The following is a 26,187-nucleotide window of genomic DNA, read 5'->3' as shown; positions in this document are numbered from 1 at the left end:
ATTCCATGAACATGAAAGATGAACCCATTATTCCTAGGGGGAAATAAAAGGTTCCTGTGAGCTTCTGGTCACAACATTATTGTCAGGTGATCAACACATATCTTTGTATTTTGTGTGCTTCTGTTTAAAGACCTTGTGTAGTATACGTTAATTGGTTTATTCCCATTGAATACAAAACCAATACAGGCACTATAAGTCATGCCTGAATGAAGCTTATCTAACACATGAATTTCTTCTGTAAGGCATGCCACACCTATCTTGTGTTTAGGAATACCAGACAGCACTTTACAGTTGGGGGCCATTTAAACAGTGAAATCACCAACAAAAGGCAAATAAAAGGCAAATAAAAGGCAAAAGATGTGCTAGATCTACATTAAAATAACATGTATTTGCAGTATGAGAGTGGAGTCAAAAAGGTAGGGTGTTAAGATTTTAGACCTCAACTGGGGTCACACATGTTGGCGACTGTGGGTATCCATAATGACCACAAAAGCATTGTGTGTTGGTTTTTTGTTTTGTTTTTTGTAAAGATTGTTAGAGAGCAGGGGTGGTGAGGGGCAGAGTGAGTCTCAAGCAGACTCCATGCTTTGCATAAAGCCCAGCATAGGGCCTCCTCTCACAACCCTGAGGTCAGGACCTCGGCCAAAACCCAGAGTCAGAAGTCCAACCTACTGTGCCACCCAGGTGCCCCTGTGTTGATTTTTAAGGTTATAAATCTTAGCAAGTAGGCAAAATCAAATACAGAATCTGAGTAATGAGGTTTGACTAGATAACACCAGTACTAAATACTATGGAGGAAAATGGCGAATGAGAGCATGAGAGAGTCCTTAGACTGAGTGCACTTGGAAAGTTTCTTGGAGATGGGTGTCATTTGAGCAGGGACTTTAACGAAGTTGGGGAGTTGGACATGTGACTGTAGGGGGAGGGAATTCCAGGAATAACAAAAGTCCTGAGGAGTGAGGGTCCTTAGCATGATTGAGGAGAGGGAAAAGGCCATTATGGTTGAGCAGAGTAAGAAAGGGAAAAAATGAGATTAAGGCTGATGACAGAAGCCAGCTTTTGTATGGTTTTGTGGGCCATAGTGAAGACCTTGTCTATGCATGAGAATAATGGAAGCCATTGAGAGGTTTCAATAAGGGCATAACGAGATCTAGTATCAGTTCTGAAAGGATCACTGAAGTGTGGACAATGACTACAACCAGTAGGAATTGAAGCAGTAGTCTGTTAACAGCCTCCCCAGAGTTTAGGGTGATAGCTGTGGAGGTGTTTAAAAGCAGCTGGATTACTGTTGCATTTCAAAAGTAGAACCAACAGGATGTGTTGATGGGTTGGATATGGGGCAGAAAGAGGAACCTTAGATTTTGTTGCTTGAGCAGGTGGGTCATGCCGTTTACTGAGACAGGACAGACTGGGCAGGAAAAAAAGGAAAGCATTCAATCTTGGATATGTAAGTTTACTATTAGACTTGCACATGGAGACATTTTAATAGGAAGATGGATCTGCAACTCTGACTCAGGAGAAGTGGACACTAGAGATTCTCAGGAACTGTGAATGCATGAGTCGTATTTAATGTCACAATAAAGGATGGGGTCACTTAAGGACTTAAAATAGCTCTGGGGAACAAGAGGGGCCATGGGAGGAAGACCAGATAAGTGTGGTGTCCAATTAATCATTGGCTTTGGTAGTTGGGAAGTCCTTGGTAACTTGGCGAGGACAGTTCAGTGAAGCTGGGACAAGAAATGTAAGTGGTCCCAAGAGAGAAGGGGTGGTAAGAAAGTGCAGGTAGAGACCTACCATTTTGAAACATTCACCTGGTGCTTGGTGAGAGAATGTGGGATCTAGGTTTTTGTTAATGTTTCTAAGGTGGGGGATGTCATAATATGTGTGTGTGTGGACCCAAAGCGTCCATAGATGTTGTAGATGAGAGGAGGGACAGTTGCAGGAGTAAATTTCCCCAGGGCTGAGCTCCAGGATGTCAGAGGAGGTGTTATCTCCTAGGAACTAGAAGAGTTTATCCATTTTAATACTACGGAAGACAAAGTATATGGATACAGATATTAGGAGATGTGATGATTAGAGATGAGAAAGGTCACATTTTTATTTTCTCAGGGACATAGTAAAATTACCAGCTGAGAGTATGAGGGGAGAAGTTGAAAATTGAGGAGAAGAGGTTAGAATTTTTAGTCTTGAGGGCTAATTGAACAGGGACATAGCAGTAGGCTTGCTAGACAGTGTTGAGAACCCACCAGAGGTTTATGACCATAAATTTAACTGAGATGGGCCAAGATGGTTTATTTTTTTCTCCAATTAGAGTAGGTGGGAAGTTGGATTCATCCAAGGTTAGAGGTATTGCCAGGCAAATGGGACAGAGGAGAAAAGGAATTAAGGTTTTACGAAAGGAAAATAATTATAGTGATGGGTAAGGAAGGATGTAGGACATAGGACAGATGATCATTTAAAAAGTGGTGGCGGATCCCTGGATTGGAGGTGGATTCAAAGAATGCCAGGGTGAGATTAGTGGAGCAAGTAAGCTGGTGAGAAAGTAGTGTGCTTGAAACTGAGTTTTGGGGAACAGTGCAGTTATTGGTGATGCAAGTCCTGAAATAAACAAGGGAAGTGGATGGCCAAGGTTGGGTGAGAAGTCCATGAAAAGTGAGTAGATAAAAGAATCAAGAGGCCAGGGTGGTTTATAGATAGTCTTTATGGAAGGCAAATTCATTTAAATGACAGCAGGAGTCCTGGTAGAAAGAAATATGCAGTAAGCCAGGAGCTAAAATCCTCAAGAAAAGACAGAATGGCATGAAAATGGGCAATGATAGCAAAAGGAGCAGTGTGGGTGGTTTAGTCAAATGGTTTGTGCTTCAAAGGCACTGAAGGGTTATAATGAAGATAGGGGAACAGTGGTTGAAAAAGCCATGAGGAGCCAGGAACACAGGACAGCCACCACTTGACAGGGCTGTTGGGGGAGCTGTTTCTTCAGCAGATGTTCAGAGTTCATTAGCATAGGGCAGAGAAGAAAAGCATTTAGGAAGTTGAGGACACAGGAAGGCCTATCAGTGACAGACCATGCATCCCAGAGGACACTGGGGGTGGGTAAAGTGCTGGATAGGAGTGGAAGGTTGGGAGAGATGAGATCTAAAGCTTTAATGTCCCGGGAGGCTTAGAGTTCACAGGGTGACAGATAAACAGAGTGTAGGTTATGATAAGATCTCTCTGGGAGGGGAGATTGGGAGGACCATGAGTTCTAATTGCAGCATCCCTCTTGAGAGGGGGGTTTTTTGAAGAGGGAGACTGGGAGAAAGGTATGCGAAGGAGTATGAAGAGCTCTGTGGGCCTCCCTTCCAACCTTTGGTGGTTGAATTGGAGTCTTAATAATTCATATCTGTTCTTTAAAGGGTTTAAACTTTTCTCTGCTGTGTGGCAATTTTGGTTTCTAGTTGACCATTTTTAATGGTTTAACAAATTTTACATTATTTTATAATCCTTTGCTTTTGGTGTCATGTTTTAGGAAGGTCATTTCCACCCCCAAAATATATAAATATATACATATATCTTCCTTTTTTAAGATTTATTTATTTATTTATTCATGATAGATAGAGAAAGAGAGAGGCAGAGACACAGGAGGAGGGAGAAGCAGGCTCCATGCAGGGAGCCCGACACGGGACTCGATCCCGGGACTCCAGGATCACGCCCGGGGCCAAAGGCAGACACCAAACTGCTGAGCCACCCAGGGATTCCCCCTATACATATAATCTTCTGATGAAACTAGGTTTCTTTTTTTTTTTTGGTCATGAATCTTTCATTCTTTTCGAATGTATTGTGGTGTGTTACACTGAGGTTTCTTTTTCTCCCCTGACAGTAAATTTGTTTGAACACCATTTACTGAATCAACCTTACTGTTCTTTAACCATACAAAATAAACCATTCACCTTTCCTATTAAATTTAACAAATGTTTAATTCCTGTAGTAAGTTGAGGTTATGTGGGAAAAAAAAATTGGTGCTTAGTTACAGAATGCCAATTAAAGAGTATAAATCCCAGATTTCCAGAAGAAAATAGACTGGGAGGAAAGTCTCCTAAATTTTAGCTGTTTTTCCTTTGAGTTAACATTATCGCAATAACAATCCACAAATCAGAAACACTGTATGAAAAGTAGAAGATATGATTTAAAGGAGTTTGGTTCTATTTTTGTTTGCTTCCAGTTGTACTGGGATATATAACTGACATACATCACTGCATACAGACAGCATAATGGTTTGACTTATATGGTGAAATGATTACTGCAACAAATTCAGTTTCAGTTAGCAATAATCACGCCTTGGATGAACCTCATTGGCTACGATACTGCCACTCTGCAAAGCTGCAACAAGTTCAGTTAACTTAGAGTTTTGCTGAGCACCACAAATGCAAGCAACACAAAATGAACTGACTTCTCTAAAAATAGAGGCTGGGGGCCAGAAAACATAAATCAGTATGTGTTATGGCAGAAGAGGAAGAGGAGGAAGGATGGGATCCATCTGGTGGATTAGAGAAAGCATCCCAAAGAAGTCACGTTAAACTAGTGACTTCATTCTGAGCAGTTTGCAGAGGCAATTCCTCCTGTGGGTACCTGTAAAGAACCACTCATAGTATAGTTGATTGGCTTTGAAACAGGCCTCCTCACCGAGCTTATTCTGTGACTATCTTCCTGACTCTCCTGCTTTTGAGCACCAGGAGCTCTGTACCCCTTTTCCCCCAACCAGTGTTCCCTCAGGAAGCTACAGAAGAGGCAAGGGGGGCTGAATGGCACATGAGGATGCTTCTATTTAGAGCAGATCCATGAAAAGGGGCTTATCAATGTCTGCAACATAGCACAAGTGCTAAAGTGACAATACATCTAGTACTGGAGAAGTTTAAAATACAGTAATCAGGAGTTTACAACCACAGAAGCAAGAGGTCATCAAGAGAAAAGGAGCTCCTATGAAATACTTCAGATCTCAAAATGAAAATTCATTTTCTATTTGGTTATTGCAGGTACGTAATAGCTTGGTAAAGCACCCTTCTTGCCAGTCTTGTCTTTATGATAGCTTTTCTCTTGGGCTTGGGGACAGAGATGATCTAAATATGCTGAGGAGGTTCAAGTGTCTCTACAATACACTAGATATTTCATGCTCTCCCAGGCCTAAGGCAATGTAAACCAGGTCAATTCAGCAGGGTGTCAAAACATTTGCAGTTGTAAACTGATGTCCCTGGCTATGCAAAGAATCTCCGTGCTTGGTAATTAGTGGAGAAATTCTATATTTCAAACTTCAGTTCTTTGTTGAGTCCTATCCAGTGTAGATTTTCACCTATGTAGTATTTATTAGGAGTGAATTCCAATGATCAGACTACCCTATAATCTTGTACACGTGAATATGTTGCTCTGTTAAATAAACTACCATTATGCTCACACATCCATATGGTTATCTAGAAGAGTCTACTTCTCAGTTTATTACTAAGGTAGTTGAAGATCTCCTTAAAGTGTGTATTTGATTTACTTTGTCACTTTATCTTTGGGAATAACTAGTTTGAGTCCTCTATGACAGACAATAATTTGTTTTTACTAAAAAAAAAAAAAAAAAAAAAAAAAGTGAAAAGTGGCTCAATTCCTAGAACGGGGTAATGAAATATGGCAGTTTTCTGGTTGTCATTAAGTAAGTTGCAAGGAAAGAAATACAAATTAGAAACTGTTGCCGCTGTAAATCCCTACAGAAGTGACCCTGAATGGATCAATATAGTAAAGCCCTTTGCATCCTGTCATTCCAGATTATAACAATGAGATATTAAGTGTTAAAATTCCAAAGCAGCTTTTGTTGTCTCAAGTCGTTTATTATTAATTTTACATACCTATCTACTTAACTGTTCAGAAAAAGAAAAAATTTGGTTTTTTTGTGGCTTGTCAATAGTATTAGACTATTCTAGTTCTTTGTATTACCTTAAAATCTTCAGGTTAGTAATTTTCCATACCAAACACTCTGGATTTGACATACTTTGCCAGTAACTGGTAAAGTACTGGTAAAGTACCTTGACCAGTAACTAGAATACAAATCGAATAAATACAATACAAAGCCGGGCCTTCAAAATCGAGCGGCTAGAAATCTCTTTCAGATGCTGTGACACTCTTGGACACTGTAAATAAACTTTCTTCTGCGAATATTCTGGGGGAGAGGATCCTTAGTTTCCCATTCAGATTTCCACAGGGCTCTGTGGACCCCTAAAGTAGTCTCTTAGGAAGTTTACCTTAAGTAAATGAACTTTAACTTAAAATGAAATGAAACTTAAAAAAAAAAATGAAGGTTGAGTCTAGGACTATATTTTAGATGAACTCCAAGGTGAAGAATCAGCCACAAGTAAGGTAAGCTAAAAGTATGGGCAATTGATAATTTCTCTAATTTCAAGACTTCTTTAAGACCCCTCCAAATTCGCAGTATCAAGCAACACCACTATCCCCATTTCCTGGGGGTACCCAGGCTCTAAATGTAGGCATCACCCTTCCTACTTCCTTCCTGTTTCAGTCCCTAAAACTTACCCAATCTTCCATGGAATTATGTCCTTCTTTTCTAGGAGGATGATATTTCCTTTGAAATATAACTGCCTCTTATCTGTTCTCTGATCTCTTATTTCTCCTATTCTGTTGCCAGACCAACCATCTAAAATAAATTTCTTTATGTCCTAAAACAGAAACCTTGAACGATTACTCCCTTGCTATATAGGGTAAAGTCTATCCTCATCCCTTGGTCTTCAGGGCCCTTCCACAAGCTAAGAACATTTTCAGTGCACTCTATTTAAGTACATTTGTTCTATATTCTGGTTATGCTCATCTACCCACCCCCATTTTGCCTCCAAATTTTGCCAGCTTTAAATAGCCCTCCCCTGCCTTCTGGCCTATCCAGATCTTTCCAGGTTCTTTCAGATCCTCCGTGAAGAGACAATCCAGCCTATGTTGACTTCTTCCTTTACTACCTGGAAACATTGTGTGGCCCTTGTACTGACACTTCATCATATGCATCTTTATCTGACTGTCCATCTGTTAATCACAGACTCCGAGAAGACAGAGAATGTTTCTGTCCTGAGCATGTGCTATGTTACAGGCCTGTGCTATATGAGCAAACAATGTAATTAAGACGTAGTCACTACACTCCAGGGGTTTGTAAGCTAGTAAGTGTAGGTGACAAGTAACTCCCTGGTTTCAGGGTCTTGTAATGGATACATAGAGAAGGGGCACCTACATCAGAGGCAGCGTCAGGGGAGGCTTCCCTGAGAAGCTAACTCCTCAGCAGATGTTACCAGGTAAGTACAGAGGAGGTGGGCAAAGGTAAAGACATCTGGGGGTACAAGGCAGCATGGGCCATTAAAGCTCCTGGTAAATGTATATAACTTACTAGAAGGTTTCAAGCAGGAACATGGTAGGGGAAAGGCCTTGTGTGCTAAGCTTAAGAAAAATTGAACTGCATCTTAAGGAAATAGTTTGGAACCTAAAGTGGTCATTAATAACAGAAAATGGTCTCTTCCCTCAAGGAGCTTACAACCTAGTATAAATACGCTCAGCTTAAAGTGGAGGGTTGTGCTTCCTAAGTCCCCATAATTTAAGTACTAGAGATATTATGCCTTCTTCATCTTGAAATGTTAGACTAGATTTGAGCAGTTTATAAATGATCTTGTGACCTAATTTTCTCTCTTTTCATGTTTCCACTGTAAGCTATCCTTAAGTAGGAGTGGAAAGTTTAGAATTTTCAGCATCAGAGAGGCCCCTACCTAAGATATTTTCCTGGGCTACCCTTTACTCTGTCTAAAATTCTACAACTGCAAAAATTAAAATAAAATAATAAATAAAATAAAATAAAATAAAATAAAATAAAATAAAATAAAATAAATAAAATAAAAAAATAAAATTCTACAACTGCAACACTGTGTCTCTCTCTCCTTTTTTTTTTTTTTTTTTTTTTTTTTTTTTAGGGCTCCTAACTAGGCAACAGAGGACATTTTATTATCAACAATTATTTGATGAATATTTACCAGCCAGCATTTGCCAAGGCATTCCCTAAAGGACAGCAGAGTGAGGCAGTTTCACTATTCCCTCCTCCAGGTCTCTAAATTCTACCCATGAAAAGTACATCCCAGAGACAAAGCACGCACCCCCTAACCTCAATCTTGGCAGAAAGGAATTCTATCATCACGCTATCGTGTTATATCACGTGATTCTCTATCTTTATAGAAAGTCTCATGTGAACCATCTGCTTGAAAAATATCTGTGTCTTCTGTGAGACTAGAGTTGAAACTACATTCAAAAACCCCTTTAACAGGAACCCATACAAACAATTTCTAACCGAGTTTAATTTCAGGGAAAATTCTGTCAGCGAGGCTAAAGCAAACATGAACACCTTCGTCTGGGTTCAAGTCCATTGTCCAGGAGCCGTAACAGGGCTTCATTCAGCGGACAGCTGCCCAGGCTGATTTTGCCTCCACATGCTTTTAGGTGACTCCCCTTCCATATTCTCATGGAACAGCTCCTCCGCTCCTTTGGGTAGTAGGTAAGGCAACATCGAGGGACACTGGCTTTCTGACGGCGTCAGATTCTCCGGGAAGAAACCAGGGGCACTTAGTCACTCACTTGTCAAGGGGCAGTTTCTTCCCCTTCCATTACAATTAGCGCTGTTGAAGCAGGAGCTTTGGGCAGGCCTGTCTCCCCACGGTGCGCGCACTCCGGGGCACACGGTGGAGCCGAGGTCCCAGGGACAGGGACAGGGACCCCCCCCCCCCCCCCCCCCCCGGGCCGGCCCGGAAGCGGAGTCGCTCTTCGCCCCACTCCCGCTGAGCAACAACTACCGAGAGGACGCGGTCGCCTCCGTCCCAGAAGGACAGCGGCGTTGCACTCCCATGGAAAATCTCACGGTTGCTGTTCTAAAACGAATCCGTCTCAGGAAAATGAGGCCGCCGTCCCTGGGTGGGCTCGAACCACCAACCTTTCGGTTAACAGCCGAACGCGCTAACCGATTGCGCCACAGAGACCCGGCTGCTCGCCCTGCCGCGCGGTGTATACAGATTTCCGCGGCCGCCCAGGGCGCCGCGCGCCGGCTCTGCGGAGGAGCGCGCGGGGGCGCGCGCGGGGGCGGCGGCGGCAGCCGCGGCGGCGGGAGGGGCCCAGCGCCTTGACGTGGCCCGCGGGGGTCAGGCCGAGTCCGCGGCCGCGCGGGGCGCCGGGGCCGTGTCGCGGGGACGCTGGGGCGCGAGCCGGTCGCCTTCCCGCGCCGGGCCTTGGGGCGCCGAGGGGGCGCACCGTGCGCGCGTGCGCGGGCCGCGTGGGGGCACCGCCGCGCGTCGGACCCCGGCGGGCAGCCCGGCGCCCCGGAGGCGGTCGGGTCAGGCCTGGGAGCACGAGCCGAGGGCCGGGCGGCTTGGGGGTGGGGCTCGGAGCGCGCGTCGGGGCCCAAACGGTGGGCTTGTTTCTCCACGTTCGTGTGGGCCCCCCGCCCTCAACCCCTCACTGCCAGATTTTAATTCCACAGACCTACCGTGTCTCGGAATTTGCCGAACGTGCACTTGTGCCTGGCCCTGAAAGAAAAAGGTGAGATTCTGCCCCCTCCGAAGAAACCAGCTTCCGCCCGCCCTGAGGGAACGTGGCCTCGGTTGGTAACGCGGGGTTTAGGGGGCCTCAGAAGGGGCTTCGTGCCTTTGAGTTCGATCTGGCCCCCGAAGGCGGCCCCCCGCCCCGACTTGTGAATTGAGCCCCTGGAGTCCGGGGTGCGGTGGCCGCAGTACTCCAGCAGGAGGCGGCAGGGGCCGCGGCGGCTGCCACACCCCCCGGGCCACCCCGGGTCACCCCACCGGGGCGACGGGGCCGGGAAAGCACGTCCCGGCCTCACGTGTTCTCCTGGACAGCCCCGTCGCCGCGCTCCTCCTCCTCGCCCTGAGAATGGGACACTCGCTCTAGCTGTCCACGTGGGAGACCCCGGCCTTGTGCTCCGTGTGTCGTCGGATGTGACCCCGGACCCAGCCCTCCTCCTAGTTCTTCCTCTTACCCCCTATTTAAAAGCGCGCAGTTCCCTGTCATTAAGGACCTCTAAATTGCTGTGCAGCCATCTCCACCCTCCATCTGCAGAACCCGGTCGTCTTCCACAAGGAGGCTCTGTACCCACCAAACACTAAGCCCATGGTCCCCTCTTCCCCCAGACCCTTCTGCTTCCTGGCTCTGTGAATTGGACTGTTCCAGGTATCTCATGGGAGTGGAATCAGATGGCGGGCGTTTGGCGTTTGTCCTTTTGTGACTGGCTTATTTCACTCAGCATGATGTCTTTGGAGCTCATCCGTGTTGTAGCACGTGTCAGAATCTCATTCTTTTCTCAAAGATTGTATTTATTTATTGAGACGCAGAGAGTCAGAGACACAAGCAGAGGGAGAAGCAGGCTCCACACAGTGAGCCCGACGTGGGACTCGATCCTCGGTCTCCAGGGTCACGCCCTGGACCGAAGGTGGCGCTAAACCGCTGGGCCACCCGGGCTGCCCAGAATCGCATTCTTTTCTAAGGCTGAATCGTATTCCATTGTACGACTACCCCACATTTTCTTTACCCATTCATGTGTCAGTGGACACTTGGGTGGCTTCCACATTTCAGTTGTAAATAATGCCGCAGTGATCACGGATGTGCAAATATCTCTTTGAGACCTTACCCTCGGTTCTTTTGAGTGTATCCCCAGAAGTATAACTAAGATAATCCTGTTTTAAAATTTTCTGAGGAGCCACCATACCTTTTTCCACAACAACCGCCCCATTTTACACTCACACTAGCAAGGGTTTCTATTTCTCCACATCCTCACCAACCTTCCTTCCTTTTTTTGTTTTTTAATATTCTCATGGGGTGTGAAGTGGTATCTCCTTGTGGTTTTGATTTGCAGTTCCCGAATGATTGAACATCTTTTCTGAACCCTTCTTTCGAATCTGGGTTCCATGACCAATGTTTTACTTATTTCCTCCGAGCAAGAGCTAGCTCTGCTTCATGGAGGAGGACAGCTGAGTATCATCACCAAAAGGGGCAAATGGGAGCCCGCGGCTGAGCCTGAGCAAGGAGGTGAGGTGAGGGAGGAATCTTCTGAGGAGGACCATCTGGAGATGCTGTTGTCAGGAGATTCACCTGTGCTGGGCAACTTTCCGCGTCCATGACGTTTATCCTGACTCTGTAGGACTATTTATGTATGTGTTCCTTGTGCGTGGCCAATAGTGAGGAAGAAATTGATGACCTTCACCTTGTACATCTTGGAACGTTTTTTTTTTCTTTTTTCTTTTTTCTTTTTTTTTCCGGAACTGCATTTGTAAAAATTAAACTAAAATTATGGTCCTTTAGCAGAATTTTCCATTTGCATTTTCAGTTTAAGAACTGTGGGAATTCTTATTTAAGTGTTTAAATAATGATCTCTTCTGTGGGAATTCTTATTTAAGTGTTTAAATAATGATCTCTTCTTTTGTGATTCCTCTTAAAAACAGAGTGAGATCTTTAAGATGTATAAGAAATAGAACTTTCTATAATTCCAGTCAGTTCTTATTTTCATTCCTATTCTGCTGCTGCCAAAACCATAATCTCAGTTAATTCAGGATTCTCTCTGTCTTGTCTGTCTGCTTTCCTGGAGGTGTTTCCAAGGGCTAACACTTCAGAGGGTGGTCATTCATCTGGTCCTTGAGTCACCTGGGCACAGAGATTGCTGACGAGGCAATTTTGCTCCCATTGCAGGTCCCATAGCTCTCCTGTGCATCCGTTAAGGGATGAGGATCTCTGAACGGTGGTGGCACATCTATAAAGGCATTCCTGGCACAGTGCCCTCTACATATGGAACTTGTTCATGTTCCCTACAGATTCACAGTTTCAAATCTAATCTCCAGTGTGATGGTGTTTGGAGGGGAGGCCTTTGGGAGGCATTTGGATGAGCCCTTATGAATAATAAGATTAGTGCCCTTTTAAGAAGAGGCCAGAGAGCTGGCTCAGTCTTTTCCCACCATCTGAAGATATAAGAGGTCAGTGGTCTACAATTCAGAAGAAGGCTCTCACCCAAACCTGATCATATTAGCACCCTGATCTGAGACCTCCAGCCTCTGGAACTGTGAGAAATAAGTCATTACTGTGTATAAGCTACCCAGTCTGTGGTACTTTTGTTATGACAGCCTGAGCCATCTCAGGACCCCAGACTACTCTCTTCTCATCCCCCTCACTCACGCTCCTCTGCTTCTCTTGCCCCCAACTATGCAATGTACAAGTGAGGTACCTGTGCGAAAGGAAAAAAAAAAGAAAGAACCACCAGGTGTGCTGTTGATGCCCCAAGTCCCATTTGAAAGTCCATGGGTGCCATTTCAGTCATACTTGTTTGAAAATACTATCTAATTTTCTCTATCAGGCTAAGCGCCGGGGGGTCCTCTCTTCCTCTGTATTCATGTGGGTATAATGGTTTTCTGAAAGGAAGGCGACATTAATAGGCTAATTATGTCTAAGAAATAGGTACTTATAAAACTGTAAGACAGGCATTCCAGGAATTAGATGGTTCTGTTGACTGCAATTACACTCTCAACTAGAAGCCCCCACTAACATGTAAGCTCTCCAAGGACAGAGATTTTGGTCGACTTTGCTCCCTGCTGAAACCCTAGCACCGACAACAGTGCCTGGCACATAGCAGGCTCTCAGTAACCATGTGCTGAGTTAATGAGAAAATGAAAACCATAAGCCATAAAGTAAACTGGAAAAAAATAAAATGTGACAGAAAAATTAAATTCTTAATATATAAAGAGCACTTTAAAATTAATATGAAAAAACCCTCTATAATTCAGCCAAAAAAAAAAAAAAAAACACCCAAACATAACACCAGAAAATTGGGACATGAATAGAATATTCCCAAAAGAAGAAATACACGTGTCCAATAATAATCATTGAAGTTTGGCTACATTAGTAATGAGAATCAAGATTAAATTAAATAAAAATATTCTTTTTCCTGAATAGCAAAAAAAGGAAAAAAAGAGGTAACACTAAAACACTATCACAGACATAGAGGCCACACACACAGGACTGGCAGGAGTAAACTTGGAATGTCTTTTTTGGATAGCAGTTTGATAATGTAAACATTAAACAACGTTTATACCCTATCGTTCTAGAAATTCTATGTTAGAATTCCATCCGTAAGAAAGCAGAGATTGTGTGACTGAAGTTTTAAGAATATTGTCACAATATTATATAAATAATAGAGATAAATAGGAAATAACCTGGATGTCCCACAACAGGAGAAAATGGTAGATTGTAGTATATTTAGAAAAGAGTATTAGTTATAAAAGACATCAGAAATAATTTTTAAAAGAATATTAAAAACATACAAGCATGATAAAATGTTAAGTAAAAAGTAGGCTAGAGAAACATATAATTGTAAAAACAATATTTTCCAAGAAGCTTTCTACTCGTCTTGCTGGTGGAAGCACCGCATGACTATCACCTCACTTAAGCCCATGGGCACCCTGTGAGATGGATACTATGATTCTCACTTTACAGGTGAGAGAATGTGTGCAGGGAGCAATTTGTTCAGGTTACAGAGCCGAGCCAGTGAGTGGTGGGGCTGGGTTTCAGACCTGGACTCAGGCTCCTTGCGGCCACGCTGCTAACCTTGACCCACACAGCCGCCCACTGCAGGGTGGTGTGCCCGCGTCCGTGTGTGCGTAGTATCCGGCAAGTTCTCCACAACAGTGTTAGTGGTCATCCCTGGGTGGTGAGTTTTCTTTTCTTCTTTACCCCTTTTCACTCTTTTCTTAAGCATTTACAGCAAGCAGTACTTTTAAGGAGCCAGTGGATGAAAGGTGGCAAGTGGTAGTTTCCCTAAATTATAGATAGAGGGTGGTGGGCAAAGTTATTCTCAGCCCCACCTTCTGGGGCTAGGACCCGAGCAGTGTGAGCAGGTGACTCTGACAGTCCAGTCTGCATACTTAGGAGTCTCTGCCAAGCACCGTGTTACTGTTACGTTGGCCTCCCTTCTCCAAGTCTTCATCCTCTTGAGGAAAGGGTGTCTGAGGAACAGGTAAATCACTTCTGTAGGGAAGTTTTACAACGTGTGATTCTTCAGGGATGAATATGCTTTCACTTAAAAAGAACAGGAAGGAGACAGCCCGGGTGACTCAGCGGTTTAGCGCTGCCTTGAGCCCAAGGCCTGATCCTGGAGACCCAGGGTGGAGTCCCACGTGGAGCCTGCTTCTCCCTCTGCCTGTGTCTCTGCCTCTCTCTCTCTCTCTCTCTGTGTCTCTCATGAATAAATAAAATCTTTGTCTCTCATGAATAAGTAAAATCTTTAAAAAAAAAAAAGAACGGGAGGGACTGAGATTTTAGGTGGCTTATATTTCTTCTGAATGTCTAAAAACACCACTTTGCATTAATTTTATTTACTCCTTTATGATGAGTTGTTTTCATTTGGGAAATATAACCCAACCTACAGGAGGATATTAAGAGTTTTTTGTGACATTGATAAATATACTAGGAGATAGTTAATATATTGTGGGCTAAATGGCAGTCTGCAGATACGTTGGGAACTGGGCTAGATGCCTCAGGGACCACCCTTCTGCCCAAGACTCTCTGACACGTCATCCCTGCCCACAGATCACTTTCATCTACTTTGGGAACCAGGAGATCTATAAAAACATCTTGAGGCAGTAAGTGCTAACTGCATGGCTCAGATGGTAAGTGTTTCAGGTGGGAATAATCACTAAGCAGTCAGTAAAGAACCTATGGAGGATGTGAGTCTTGGGCTGTCCTTGGAAGGATCCTTTAGTTGAGGAGGACAAGGAACAGAGGCAGAGGGCAGATCATCAGCCCAGAGGAAGCAGAGGATTTACATAGGATATGATGGGACATAAGCTAATGGGTGACCAAGTACCTGGCTAGACAATTCACATTATGAACGGTACTGTCCACAATTTGGACAATTTTTAGTGACTTAAATGTTCATCAAAGGGACCATGTCTACATTTCTTTTTCTTTTTCTTTTCTTTTTTTTTTTTTTTTTAAAGATTTTATTCATCTATTCATGAGACACAGATTGAGAGGCAGAGACAGGCAGAGGGGGAAGCAGGCTCCCTGCAGGGAGCTTGATGCAGAACTCAATCCCAGGACGCTGGGGTCACGACCCAAGCCAAAGGCAGATGTTCAACCACTGAGCCACCCAGATGTCCCTATGTCTACATTTCTATGGCATATTTATATAATGTGCAGTGAAGATGCACTGAAAATTTTGAGAAGGGAGACTTGATAGCAGCCAAATTTGGGGGAAGCTTCCTCTAGCACAGGAGGATGGGAGAGCGGCTGGAAGAACAGTTAGGTGACCGTTTCAACTAAACCAGATGTGAAGACAAGAGGCCTCATTAGGATGGGGCCATGGGGAATGGAGAGGAGATGAAAGACAAAGGCTTAAGAAGAGAAGCAATAGGATGTCGTTGATAAACACGTGTGTTGGAGCTATTGACTTGGTGCTACCCATGGCAATAACTCTGGCATTGAGAATTTTATTGTGTCATCACATCTAATGATTGCTTACATTATTGGTTTTTGTTTTTGTTTGATGAACATTTAAGTCACTAAGAAAGAAGTTCCACAACTCTCCTTACAGGCCTGCCATCATTGAGGCTTAATAAAATTTTTGACTCCATGGGCTGTTCCTGGAGGAACAGGCTCCATGCTCTGTTCTATTGCTATAGCCCTTACTAACAAGATTGTCTTTCTAATTTCTAATCTAAATATTGCTATATATTAAAACTCCCTTTCTCAAGTGTATCTTTTGTGAAGAAGAATAATTAGTTATTTCTGCCGATTATACACTTTCATATGTGTAAAGCAAGGCATCCTTCAGCTTGGTTTCATTATGATAAATGGCAGCAACCCCGGTAACATTTGTCTTTAAGTCCGATTTTGCAATACAAATTTGCCTATATGAGCAAGGTGCTTGTACAAAATGAAAATTGGATTTGTGTAATGTCCTGGAGACCAATAACCTGGAAAGAATTTTATTTATTCATATATTTATTTATATATTAACTGAGGCATTACTTTGTGCCCCGAGGAAGACAGAACAATAACATAGTAAGAGGGAATTTTGTAAACACAAAATAAGTATAAATGTAAATGAAAGGGTTGATGTATTTGATTAAATTTAAAATGTAGTAAAACTTATATTGAATAAATAAGCAAAAAGTAAATTTAATAAGTGAATCATAGACTGACAGAAGAATTTTCTTTAAGATTTTGTTTTTGTTTATTCATGAGAGACACAGAGCGAGAGAGGCAGAGACCCTGATGCACTCGATCCCAGGACCCCAGGATCACGACCCAAGGCAAAGACAGATGCTCAACCACGGAGCCACCAAGGCATTGAGAGAAGAATTTTCGACACATGTATCCAACAAAGCCTTAGTATCCGATTTCATAAAAAATGCCTACCAATTAGTGGAAGACAAAAACCAGAAAAACAGGCCATCAATGAAGAGAAAATCCATATTGCCAATAAGCTCATGAGAAGGTGCTCAAGTTTTCTAATAATCTGGGAACCAGAATCATAATGAGATGTCATTTCACACCCATTAGATTGGCAAAATTTAAGAAACTTGACAAAGTCAGTTGGTGAGGATGTGGAGCCCTAGAACTTTCATCTATTATGGATAGAATTGGTGCAGCAGTTTCCTGGTGTTAAAGAGACTCATTTCTTCCAGTGCAGTTTCCTTCCCAGAGATAGGTATACAAGGACATATACAGGACTCTTTGATCCAATATTGTTCCTAACATTGAAACATTTTAAATGACTCAGATGCTCATCTTAAAGGAAGGTAGATAAATAAACTCAGTATATTTAGATACTGCAATACTATATAGCAGTTTCAATAATGGATTGGTCCTTTATTTACTGATGTGTATAAATCATAATGTTGTAAAAATGTGTAAAAATATAATGTTGCAGAAAGCATAGGTATGCTTAGTCCATGTGCATGGCAACAGATCAAATAATACAGAGCAGGTTACAGTGGAAAGTCATGGTCTTCTAGTTTCCTCCCCTCTTTGAATCCACAACTCAGGGGAAATGTTTTCTTTCCCTTTCTTTTCCTTCCTTCTTTCCTACAAAACAGTTTCTTTACTAAGTTTTTCTTGTGGCTATCTTCACAACTCTAGATATATGTTGTTACTTCTATTATTTAGCCTCTGCCTATTTAGAAGACGTTGACATTATATTTTTAACTCTTGAATATGAAGATTTTACTGTGCACTGTCCCAGTCTACCACCCTCTTCCCAGTATTAATATTTATATTTGTGGCAGGCAGAATTTTTGAATGTGTAAACACTCTTTTGTGGTTCTCTGAATGTTCCATTTTCATAGCAACCTGTTCTTGTTGCATGGCTACAACAGGTTAGGAGGCCTATGGTTCAGCCTGTAGGATTTTCACTTAATGCTCAGCTCTGGGTGTGGCATCATCTGCAAGAACATCATCTGCAATTGTGCCCGATCCTGCAGTGGAGCCCCTCATTTGCCTGGTAAGACAAACAGTTTGCACATATAAGGCAGAGAGACTGTGTAGCTGATGTGGGTTTCCAGAGCTGGTGTCTATTTTCAGGCAAAGATTTCTACTGCATAGCATTTGGATTCAGAGCTCTGGTAAGGTGGGCAAGAAGTCAGCTGTCAGGCTGCAGGGGCCTCCAAATAAAGGCCACAATAGGGCTTAAATATTTTGTTCAGTATCTTTAGGTTTTGTTTTGTTTCGCATGGGAGTAAATGCTGATGGCTGACTCTCTGGGCGGTGATGGGTAAGATAGGGTTAAGGGTAGTTCATATAATATGTTCATGTGTTCTCTCTTTTTAGCTCACTTCTTGCTTCCACCCTCTAACCCAGCTGCTGACTCTGAGCCCAGAAACATGTCAGGGTGTTCTATTAGGTAGATCAGTTTCCAGCATCTCTGCAACAACCACAGAAGATTCTAGATTGTGGTTTCTCTTTGAGTTTCATCAGTCAACTTGCTTCATTCTGTCTTGCAGCTTCCAAAAACCTATAGCTGTTTCTCTTTTGTTGGAGTGGCAGAAACTGCTAGCTGAGCACCTGATATTCATATTACCTTCCTTACTAACAAAACCTCTCTATTCTTGGGAGTGGTGGCTGAATAACATACCCCAGCTTTCCTTGCAGAGAGAAGTGGCCAATGAAAAGTAAGTGGAAATCATTAAGAGAGACTGCCCGCCCCCCAAAAAAGGAAAGAAAAGAACAACACAATTTTTTAAGGAGATACACTTGTGGTACCTGGCTGGCTTAGTCAGTAGAGCATGAGACTCTTGATCTTGGGGTTGTGAGTTTGAGCCCCATGCTGGGTGTGGAGATCGCTTAAAAATAAAAATCTTGGAAAAAAAAAAAAAAAAAAAAGGAGACAGACTCAGCCAGCAATTCATCCTGTTTATCTTTCCCCCCCTTTCCCCCTTTCTTTTCCTTCCTGTGTGGAATTAGGGTTGTGTTTCCTGGAGCTGCAGCTGCCATCTTGGCACAACATAGGAAAGGCCAAGAACTCGCAGAGACCGCAGGCCTGGCATTTTTGTATATTTTCAAATATTTGCTCTTCCAAAGGAGGATTATATATTCTGCTTGATGCCTTGGGACTGTGGCAGGGATATAGTTCCCTGCCTCATTGTCAGGTTTGGCCACTGGCCTTGCTTTGGCTAGTAAAATGTGAGTGGGAGAAGCCTGAAGCACATTGCATGTTTCCCCCAGCATTTTTACTCTCTCCCCTTTGCCTTTAGAAAGATACAACCAGGATAGAGGCTTCCTTTAGCCTGGATTCTGTTATGAGAAGACATCTAGAGGAGACTGGTAACATATATACTGAGTTAGAAACAAACCTTTATTGGGGTGCCCAGCTGGCTCAGTCAGCAGAGCATGTGACTCTTGATCTTGGGGTTGTGAGTTCAAGCCCTGTACTATATGTAGAGGTTACTTAGAAATAAAGTCTTTAAAAAATATAAATAAACTGCTGTTGTAAGCCACAGAGATTTTAAGTTTTGTTACTACACTGTTATCTAGTTTTAAGTTTTGTTACTACACTGTTATCTATTCATTTATACAATCTGTAATAGGATATTAGGTGTTGGTGTTCCAGAGCAGAGGGAAAAGGGTGAAAATTGCTCACACATTCTGGGAGAAATGCTAGCTCAACCTTCTGTCATTTACCACTATTTAGGAAACCAGTTCCGAAATTCTCAAATTGTGAGTTTGGTTCCTCTTGGGAGCAGACACAGAGCTGGAGTTATGAGTGCAAGGGGTTTATTGGGGACCAATAGCTGTAAAATATGATGGAGGAAACCGGGTTGGACAGAGAGAAACCGCAGACGATGGTGGAAATCTGAGACAGTGTTGGCCAATCCAGCGGGGACCTCTGGACCAGCAACCAACCACTAGAGGTGTACCACATGGGGCAAAATAGGCAGGCCCTAGTGTTCCACAGTGACCCCTCTGCTGGCAAGTCTGTGCATGTCTACCCCTCCAAGTGGGTGATCTTTCTCCAGGTGACCTTCCATCGCTTGGCTTGGTCCCTGTCCCCAGAACCAGGACAGTTCTAGCCTGTCTCCTTAGGTTTCTTGATGGCAGGCATCTTAACTTCACCATCTTAACAACTTTTAAATGTCCAGATCAGTAGAGTTAACTATACTCACATTGTTGTGCAATAGGAGACCTGTGCATCTTCTGTCCACAAATTTCAGGAATCCAGGCTGCTCCGACTATTGCCCTCATCCCATGTTCCTGGCACCAGGGTCTGTGCCTCCCAAACTCAAGAGACACAAATCAGGCTCTTGCAGCACCGGGCACAGGTCCTTCTGCGTGTGAGGAGGCTTCCCACTTTCTTCTAACTGCTTCCTTAAATCTCTTTTCACTTCTCACTTGATTTGGGGAGGAAAGCACCCAGTTCCTGTCTCAGGGAAGGAGAAGAAGGGAAAATGTGTTAGAACTTTAGGCTAACATTGCTCCTCAAAGAAATCTCCATTCCTGGATCCCTAGAAGTAGATGATTGCTGCAGCCTTGCAGGTACCCCAGATTCTCTCTACAAGAAAGAACTTGCGGCCAGAGGGGAGAGGTAGGAGAGAGGAGTGAAATAAATGAAGGGGATTAAGAGATACACACTCCACTTATCAAATCAATAAGTCACAGGGATGAAAAGAATTAGTTAATAATATTGTAATAACGTTGACAGATAGTAACTACATTCATGGTGGTGAGCATTACGTATTGTACGGAATTGTCAATTCACTACATTGAAAACCTGAAACTAATATAACATTGTATGTCAACTAAGCTCCAACTAAAAAAGAAAAGAAATGAATGAACTTGCCATCCCACCCAGAAGAGTTCAGTGGGCTTCTGGCCTCCAGCCGTGGCACCTCCAGCATCTGCTACAATATTTGAACCAAGGCCATGTGTTTGTGGGAAGTTCCCAATGGAGGGATCACAGTGGAACCTCCAAAACTGACTCAGATGAAAAGTAGGTGGCATTTGGATGATGCGTGCTGCTGTGACAGCAGGCACTGGACAGCAGAGAGAGTAGCAAACAGTACCAGCCAAGTAAGAAAACAACACAAGGATTTCCTTCCCATCCCCATCCCCCCCATCTCTCTTTCCCTCTGATCCTGGGAGCAAGCTGGGGAGGAAGCAGTGTGGGGGATGTCATCCACACACTCGCTGCTGGCCTTGGCCTGGGGGTCCCCCACGGACAGCCTCTGAGTCTCTGCTCTTGGGTTTCGCTGCACATGCTCCCTGCCAGGGAGGAGAGGATGGCTACCTGGTTCTCACACGGAGTGCTGGTGTTTGGTGATGCCTCCCAGGGAATGACTGGTTTCACCCTGGAGGGCTTGGTGAAGTTTCTGATAGGGGGAACATGAACAAAGTGTCAGGATTTACCTGATACTGGAGAAGCCACCTGGAGGGCAGACGGTTAAAGTCTAGCTCAGGGAGCAATCTCCTTCTACTTTGGAGCAAAGTGAGGATGGGCTCTTGGTAACGGAGTTGAGGACAGAGTGGCAGAAGGAAGTCTGCAGCCAGGGGAGATGCACAGAGAGAAGATGAGAGAGTTTAAGGGGAGACAGAGAGACAGAGAGACACAGAGAGAAAAGCAGCAAGGAAAGGAGAATGGAGAATGGAGAAGTGTTAGGATGCCCCGATGCCAGGTCTGACACTCACTTCCTCGATTAAAAGGCATGGGGCTCTTCATACTTCCTCTGAGATGTCAGCAGGGAGTGTTCAAGAGTCTTGAACCAAATGACAAGCCCCTCTCCAATGCCGTGTAAAGACACTCTTTTCCATAATCACTCCTGCATAGCATTTTTTCATTTTTATTGATTTGTCTTAATTTAATACACGTATAAGAATATCTTCCATTTTTTAAAATTTGCATTTCTTTAATTGCTTTGGAGGCAGTGCACTTTATTCACTGGTGATTTACTCTGCCAATAAACATGTAATTCTATGGTGAGCATGTTTTATTTGGGTAATAAACCAAAATAAAAAATAAACAAGACACATCGACTATGAATGGGACACATTAATAGAGAGTAGGGTTACAGAGGTGAACAAGGTGCAGTCCACGTTTCAGAGCAACTTGCAGTTTGGTTGGGGAGACTGGGCACGTACTTCAAAAGGCGTACTTAAAGTGATGAAAAGCAGAGTCTATTGGATGCTGGGCTTGTGCTACAGAACGTAAATGCTTAAGGAGTTTCATGTAGGGAAGGTCAAGACCATGATAAGTGATAAGAATGGATACATTTATGACATTCATTTAAAGACTCACCCCAGGGATCCCTGGGTGGTGCAGCGGTTTGGCGCCTGCCTTTGGCCCAGGGCGCGATCCTGGAGACTGGGATCGAATTCCACGTCAGGCTCCCAGTGCATGGAGCCTGCTTCTTCCTCTGCCTATGTCTCTGCCTCTCTCTCTCTCTCTCTCTCTGTGACTAAATAAATAAAAATTGAAATAAAATAAAGACTCACCCCTTGCATAGAGGGACGTGCCTTTTGGGGTGGGGATGGAAGTTCTGCCGGCCTTGCAATTCAGGATTCTCAGGGAGACAGAGAGGTGGTGAGGACACAAAAGTGGGATTGTGGGAGTGAATGGACGAATGACCACATGGAGGAGGGTTATGCCGGCTGCATGCCTGGGTCACCTTAGCAGCCTGCTCAGCTTTATAAGCCCTTCCAACAAGTGTGTTCCGTCAGGGTTCTTTCAGGAGCTCCTTCAGCAGAATGAAGGCAGGAGCAAGTTTCCAGCAGAAAGATCCAAAGGGGGATGTATCTTACCTGCATAAGGCTGCTATCCTATCTTTCTGTATGGAGTGTACCTAGAAAGCCCATCTCTCTGACAAGGTGCTAAAAGGGGGGAGTATCCTGTGCAGGATCATTCATTCTCCCATTTATCCACAGCGCTGATAGTGTACCAGTGTCAGACTCTGTCACTTGCTGCCGTCTGGAGGTTGCTTGCTTCTGTCTTGCAACAAGCATGCTTAACTCTCTCTTTCTTGAAGTCTAAACCATGATTATTATTATTTCCTTTTTAGAAGAAGGCAGTTTCCTCAATCTGGCTCTGCTGGCCTTTCAGAGATTCTAAATTCCCTTTTGTGAGTGAGACTGGGCTTGATGGCTCTTTCTTGCAGCCACTGAGAAATCTGAGGGCTCTCCTGCAAGTCCTGAGCACACAGTTTGAAATCCCTACTTCCTGTGTCTCTGTGTGTGTGGTGCGGGGTGGGGTGGGGTCCCCACTGAAAGCTGTGGGCAGAAGGAAAGAAGGAGGGGCACCTGGGTGGCTCAGTGGTTGAGCATCTGCCTTTGGGTCAGGTTGTGATCCTGGGTCCTGGGAATGAGTCCCGCACTGGGCTCCCTGCAGGGAGCCTATTTCTCCCTCTGCCTGTGTCTCTGCCTCTCTCTGTGTGTCTCTCATGAATAAATAAGTAAAATCTTAAAACAGAAACAAAAAAAAAAAAAAAAAAGGAAGGAAGGGGAACTGAGAAGAGCCGGCCCCAGAGTAACAGCAGCATGGACTGCTTCCCCCAGTAAAGCCCAGGCAGGGAAAAGAAAAACCACAGTTTTGAGAAAGAATGAATGAAGGGGATGCAGAAAAAGAGCCCAAGCAGGGTGGGGGGAGGAGAGGGAGAAAGAGCTCTTTTGTTACGGAGAGTGACGGGCAGATGGCCTTCCGGAAGTGGGAAGCAGCCCTATCTTACTGCAAGAGAAAGATATGCTCAAGGACAGCAGGAAGGAAACAACACAGCTGTCACGACTGGGCTGGCAAGGCCCAGCCTTCTCATTTTACAGATGAGGAAACTGAGGCCCAGAGAGGGGGAAGTGGTTTGCTCAAGAGCAGATTCTTGAAAGAATCATCTGCTTTCCTCCTTCCCCTCCACTTCTTCAGCTCCCCTGTTGTCCTGAGTCAGAACTGCAGGATGGGCAGGCTGGAATCCCTCCTCAGATGGGCCCCCGGGGGGTGGGTTAGCATGAAGCTGAGGTCCTCGGGTGCGTCTGATTCTTCATTCCAGGTCGAGGAGGGGAAGATCTTTAAGATCGTTTCTCCATGCCCTTCTGGTAATCTCCCTCAGAACCCTGCACCTCTGGACAGAATCCTGAGGAGCCGAGGGCTGGCTGTGTGAGCTGGAATGGAGTCGAGAGTGTGGTCGTGTGCAGAGCTCGGGCTCCTGCAGTCAAACAAGTGGGTGCTGAGACTGTCAGTCAACCCTTTCTCCCTCCTCCATGAAGACATCTCTATAGAGCATTCTCACAGGAGACTTCAGAGATAAGAAAGCCAGGCCCCTGCCCTTCTGCTCAGTTACTGCCTCCTCCAGGAAGCACTTTTAGGCCTTAGCCCACTCAGCCTGGATTTCAGTTCTATGGGCTTTTGTCTGCTTCCTTCTCTGGACTGGAAGTTGTCGGAAGCCAGGAGGACCCAGTCTTGTTCATATCTGTACCGTGTCTACCAATGTCCTTGCAGTAACGTGCTCCGTGCTTTGGAGTTTTGAACCAGCATTAATGGAGGCACATTACACATCTTCAGTGAGCTCCCCAAGAGGTCTGAAGGGTGGACAGAAGAGGGATTTGGGTACAGGAATGGAAGGTTATTCTACGAATGAGTGTGGAAGAAATGATAAATGTAGCTGGTACAGTGGAGGGTAAGTGCGAAGAAAGAAAGTGGAAGTCAGAAGGGAAGGGCAGAGAGGAAGAACAGAAGCATCACAAGAGGAGGAGGGGAGGGGAAGGAAGGGCAGACCTCGCCCATAGGGCCCTCCTCCCTGCACCCCCCTACCCCCATCCCAGGGTGTGCTTGCCTGCTGCTCACAGACAGACCTTCCTGGTCTTTTGTCTGCCATTCTAAATCTGGGTCATTTAAAAAGACCTTTTCTTTCCACCGATACTCTGACTTTGGACATTTGGGGAAAAAAATGAAAGCCCATGACTCCTTGCATGCCACTCTACTGAGATTAGAATAAATATATCAATTGAAATCATTTTTCCCTTAATAGTTATTTGTGGATTTAAAATTTTCCATGATCTTTGAGGCTCTAAACATCATTTTTGGCTTTTTCAGGATAGTTTGCATCTGATGCAAAATAACCATGAGGCATATGTGCCTGTAGGTGCAGGTAATGGGATTTTTTTTTTTTTTTTTTTATCATTACAGCTTCTGCCCTGTGCTTCTACATTTCCATCTTTTAACTCTGCTGCTGTTTGGCAACCATAGCATGGGTCTCAGGATTTTTTTTGTTGTTGATAGGAACAAATCATCGATGGGCTCCTGGCTCTGTGACAGGGTCTTGGGCTAGCTTATTGGGAAAATGTTGCTATAAGTCCTGGGCCAGAGGTGCCTGTGGCATAAACTACCCATTGGCTCTTTCCTCTGCTCGAATCCCATTTAGAAACCTGAATATTTCCTTTGACGTTTTATAGTCGTCAATCTTCTTTTGTCAAAATGTGTCCTGAGGAAGTTATTTTGAAAGTGAAAAAAAGTCCATAACCTCTTCTCAAGGACCTACATAAAGCATGTGGCCACCCACCACCAGCATGGGCCACCGCTCTCCTGAGCCATCAGATGTGCTGGTTGGTCCTTGCTTGTATAGTAAGAGTTGTCTTAAGGACAGGCCAGGTGCCTAGACATCAAGATATGCACAGTTTTCTGTGCCCCCTGGATGCTTCATGGAGACCTCAGAGCCTGCCACCTGCTCTGGCTGGCAATTCTGGTTTTCCAGCAACCGGTTTCAGAAGAGCTCCTCCTCCTTGTGGATGGTCAGTGGCTTCTGCCTCTCTGGAGAGCCCTGTCACAGAAGGATCCAGCTCATCACTGAGACACAATCTGGACCCTGCCTCCTAATAATAAGGGCATCACTTTCCTGTGCAAAGGCTTCCTGCCAGTCCACCAGTTACCAAGATATCCCAGCTCCTCCTCCAAGCCAGTGTCATGAAGATGTGCTGGGTAAGCTAATCTAGGAAGCTCAGTGGCAAGTTCTCTTCCCTAATTCCTTGCATTGGGCCTCCCAAATGACATTGGCTGAGGGTGGTGGGGGCTGGTGAGGAAGAGGCCCGAGTTCAGAATCTTTGATTTTACAATCCATTGTCACACTGGAGAGTGGTGTGAACGCTTACTCTTGGTTTGCTGTTGACTTTTTCAGGAACTGAAGTATTTGACTTTTTTCCATTAAGGTGATTTTGAGGAGAAGAACTGAAGGAAATGAATTCTCCAAAATAATTATCTGTAATCAGTTATTGGAAGAGAGCATGTTAAAGACGAACCTAGAGAAACATTGGCTTGAATGCCCCGTTCAAATCCAGCATAGCTTACTTTCGTGGGCATGGAGACCTTATTGAATTGTAGTGTAGCAGATTCTGTGAGCCGACATACAGAGGTAAATGAGCCACATTGCTAAACATTAGTTTTCTTGTTTACTCCATGACTGTGGCGGTCCACATGACTTGTTTACACATGACTGTGGTTGTTCATGTGTCTTGGTGAAGGAAAGCACGATGCTCTCATTACTTGCAAAGAGATGAGTGTTGGGCAGAAGGGTGGAGTATTCAGAAAGCTTTGGGGGTCCTTGTTTTCTTTATGATTTATTTATTTTAGAGAGAGAGAGAGACAGAGAGAGTGCAGGAGCGGGGAGGGGAGGTAGGGAGGAG

The 26,187-nt window shown here is 44.3% G+C and overlaps 1 long non-coding RNA gene, 1 other non-coding gene and 1 pseudogene across 2 annotated transcripts; 1 reads left to right on the top strand and 2 right to left on the bottom strand.

The window, feature by feature from the left end:
* Window positions 1-4,197: 4,197 nt before the first annotated feature.
* Window positions 4,198-4,361, bottom strand: LOC112670235 (U4 spliceosomal RNA; annotated as a pseudogene).
* Window positions 4,362-8,952: 4,591 nt separating this feature from the next.
* Window positions 8,953-9,026, bottom strand: TRNAN-GUU (transfer RNA asparagine (anticodon GUU)). Its single transcript has one exon. It is a non-coding gene; the product is annotated as a tRNA-Asn (tRNA).
* Window positions 9,027-9,335: 309 nt separating this feature from the next.
* Window positions 9,336-18,418, top strand: LOC125753651 (uncharacterized). The gene is made up of 3 exons (XR_007405958.1): window positions 9,336-9,582; window positions 14,626-14,705; window positions 16,287-18,418. It is a non-coding gene; the product is annotated as an uncharacterized LOC125753651 (long non-coding RNA).
* The last annotated feature ends 7,769 nt before the right edge of the window (window positions 18,419-26,187 follow it).

This window comes from Canis lupus, chromosome 25 (genome assembly GCF_003254725.2).
Source record: "Canis lupus dingo isolate Sandy chromosome 25, ASM325472v2, whole genome shotgun sequence".
NCBI lineage: Eukaryota > Metazoa > Chordata > Mammalia > Carnivora > Canidae > Canis > Canis lupus.
Note: the sequence above shows the minus strand (reverse complement) of the source record. Positions and strands in the feature narration are given on the sequence as shown.